General features: G+C 49.4%; 1 long non-coding RNA gene across 1 annotated transcript; it reads right to left on the bottom strand.

The window, feature by feature from the left end:
• Positions 1-233: 233 nt before the first annotated feature.
• On the bottom strand, positions 234-1388 carry LOC309685133. The gene is made up of 3 exons (XR_014270404.1): positions 1333-1388; positions 790-885; positions 234-308 (listed from the first exon to the last, which is right to left on the bottom strand). It is a non-coding gene; the product is annotated as an uncharacterized lncRNA (long non-coding RNA).
• Between the last annotated feature and the right edge of the window lie 2210 nt (positions 1389-3598).

Genomic DNA, 3598 nt, shown 5'->3' with positions numbered 1-3598 from the left:
ACTCCCTGGAGACAGCAAAAAAAAAAAACAGACAACCCAGAGTTACTGTCTCCAAAATAAGGATGGTGGGAGGGGAATAAACCATCTTAACTTCTACTTCATAACCTAAAGAGGAAAATTCGTCTAAGAAATGTAACTAAGATCTAAGAAATGTAACTAAGATCTAAGAAATGTAACTAAGATCTAAGAAATGTAACTAAGATCTAAGAAATGTAACTAAGATCAGAACTCTAATTGTCCACGTGTCACAGCAGCTGTTGATGGATTATCTCCCACACCATCTTCTTGCGCGAGTATGGCATGTGAGTCTGAAAAGAGAAGAGAAATCCATTAAATAACGACATCACGGCAGAAAGAGGCGGAAAACACGCATAAACGCCCAGCGGAGTCCTTAATAGGATGTTCCCTTTAGGAACTGTCAGCCATTTGGGTACAACACCCCACGCGGCTCCTAAGAGGGTGACACGACAACCCAACAAAACCAGATTGACTTGACCGCGCGACAGCTTACAAGCACGCTAACAAAAGACCGGTATAAAATAAAAATAAGCAGCGGCAGTATCTTGCCCAAGAGGAATCTCACCGGCAGCAGCTCCCAAAGGCGGGGATGGAGAACCACAGCTCTGCCCTGCCCAGGCCACTTGGAAGTTCTGACCCCAGCAACTACGCACCGAAACGGGGCACAAAACCTCAGTCCCTGCCCCAGACACAATTAAGAGCTGCTGCGTAACCTCCCTGGCTCCTGTCCCTGCGCGAAAGGGGCTGGAGGGGTTTATGACCTTCACTCACCTGGGTAAAGTTGAACGGTTTCTCTCTGGAGATGTAATCTGCGTATTTGCACATAAAGACGACGCAGTCGCTTCCGTTCAGCTGCTGAGGGATCTCCTAAGGAATGCAAAGAAGATGGAGGATTTCCCTCTGTATCAAAAGAAAAGCAACTTGGAAGTAGCGCACATTACCCACACCGACACTGCGCTCACCGCACACTCCTGACCCTACTTGCGTAATCCCCAATACCCACTCCCGCCCACGAGGAACAGACCCAGTTCACTGCGCACCATCCCTCCCCTCTGCCTCCCGGACTCGGACACTACAATCCAAATTCTTGGCAGGCCCAGAAGGGGCAGCAGCCCTCCTCCCTGCGAGGCCTCTCGAGGTTCGCACGGCGTCTTTCTCAAGTGACCTTTCTTAAATCCAGTCTGTAGGGACCGCTTTTTACTATTAACTCCTCGAGAAACATCAGCTCAACCCTTTGCTTTGTCACGTGCCAGGATCTGGGCCCCAAAGAAGCACTTACAGTTCCCATTTCAAACCCAAGTGGTGCTCACGTACACGTGGCTCCATGCTGTGAAGAGTCCACTCCGAAACATTCAGCTCCAGGTTTCTTTTTTCCCGGCTTTTTGCAGGTATTGGCTGGTTAAAACAAAAGGGAAAAACAGAAATCCCTTTTCATCTCTGTAATTTAGGCCAACAACAAAATAAAGCGGCTGAAGGATCACAGGAAGACGGACGGCAGGACGGGAAAATGTCAGAGGATCCTCACAGCAGCTGATTTAAGGCTGATTTGGGAGGAAAAATCCCAATCTGAAACTTACAAACATGGGGAGAGGCTGTGAGCTAATGGTCAAGAACGAGGCCAACAATTCCAACAGAGACTTCCACACAAACCTAAGTTCATTGCTTCAGAGAGGTCAAAAAACCCCAAATCACATGTTATCAGAGGACCAAGAGACAAACCAAGCAGGGAACCGTAATGCCATAATTCCACCGGGTGCCTTGATCCCACACCCTGGGCTCCGACTAACAAAGTTGGCACACGTGTGCCACGGGGCTATGGCGTATTTGGCTGTGCCTATCACGGGAAGGTGGCAGAATCCAGGCACCCCAGACCCTGGGTGGAGGGGACGCTGTGACACCAGATAAGCAGTCAATGCCAGACAACTCGCAGCAAGCAACTCCAGGATTCCTGGTTGGTTATCTACAAGCCATGTGAAAACTTGCAGTCGCCTTACAGGGACTAAATCTAAAAACCCTCTCCTCATTCACACCATAAAAGCAGTGACGGAGCGGTTACTTACAGCAAAGTCTGACAAATTTCATCCCCTTTCTGTGCCAGTGAGTTCAAGTATGTGATGGTCTTCTTTCTGACATCTATGACCTGTTATTAAAAGGTGACTGTGAGACAAAGCACAACCTTGTGCCGCACACCCACCAACACCTAAATGACTTCTCTTGCCAGTTTTTTCTCCCCATCCAACTCCAGAGAAAAAGCCCGTGGAACTCACAGCTAGTGTCCAGTGCGCTCACAAGTTCACAGGCATGAAGATGATGTCCTGCTTGAAGACATCCACACTCCTGGTCCACCTCCTGACTGCTTCATAGCCCCCCGATGTTAGTTTGGGATAAAAGAAGGTACTGAAAGCGTGGACCGCTGGATACCCTTCCTTCTTGCCTCTTTCCATCAGCAGACCCATGTAGAAATTAACGACCTGTACCATAAAGAGTAACCATGAGGTGTCAAAATAAGACGCTGGCTTTCCCAACGAAAAATACAGCACCACGTCTTTTCTGGCCACCCTTAAGCACGCAGCGGAGAGAACTCCAGCCTCAGCTGTCAGCTTTTGTTCCCAGAATTTCACACGGGGTTACATCGGCAGTTTGATCAAAACACCTGCCCCCTCCCCCCCCCCCCCCCCAATAACACGAACTAACTCCTGGAAGCTGCGTCATACAAGAAGTAAAGGAACTTCCAGAAACACTCGACCCTTCAATACCTCAAGTAAGAACTGTACAGAGATTTCTAGGCTCTGCAGCGGAGGTCGTCAAAGAACGTTGATGAGACTTCTGTACACGGCGGAGGGGTATTTTTCAATAAAGGCTGAATGAGACTGTCCCTGTGCTGCAGCTGGTTTTACCTCATCATTTAGCCAGCAAAGGTTCCTGAGCGTGCGGATGTCCTCACGAGTGACCTTTAGTTTGAAGGCACTGCTCATGATCTCATCTGGCTCACCTCTGCCAAATGCGGCACTGACCTCTCTCTCCATGGCCTGAAAGGAACAATTCAATGGGGAAGGACTTGTGAAACAGAGCACGGAGCACGCTGACCTGGGGGTAGCTTTCCACTGAAACATGGCCTGTAAATTCAGCTCAGGTGACAGAGCAACTGCCTTCGACAGTTTCTTGGCTCAGTGAGCGATAGCGCTTTTGCCTTGCTTGCTTGGTTTCAGCATCCCAACTTTGAACTTTAGAGCCCAGGCTTGCTGCCATTTCTTTTCACCAAGGACGTTGGGATAAAACCCGTAAACTTAGCAAACACGCTAAAGCAGCTGAAAATGGAACACAACTCTGGCAAACTCCTTTCCCACGTGCTCCCGCGGCCCTCGCAATACCCAGGTTTAAGCCAACCCCAGCGGGCATCCTCCGTACTGAGGCAGCTAAGTCAGGAGCCTGAAAGAACGTGAAGGTGGGGGACTTCAAAGGGAACGGCAAAGGGGGAAACTGAGGCAGCTACACTGGAGTCAGGCAATGGGGAGTCCAGGTTGTACACGCAACTGGTCGCAATTTGCACGTTCCCATCTAAGTCTGCTTAAGGAATGCA

This window comes from Vanellus vanellus (genome assembly GCF_965231255.1).
Source record: "Vanellus vanellus genome assembly, contig: HAP1_SCAFFOLD_77, whole genome shotgun sequence".
In the NCBI taxonomy this organism is placed as follows: Eukaryota; Metazoa; Chordata; class Aves; order Charadriiformes; family Charadriidae; genus Vanellus; species Vanellus vanellus.
Note: the sequence above shows the minus strand (reverse complement) of the source record. Positions and strands in the feature narration are given on the sequence as shown.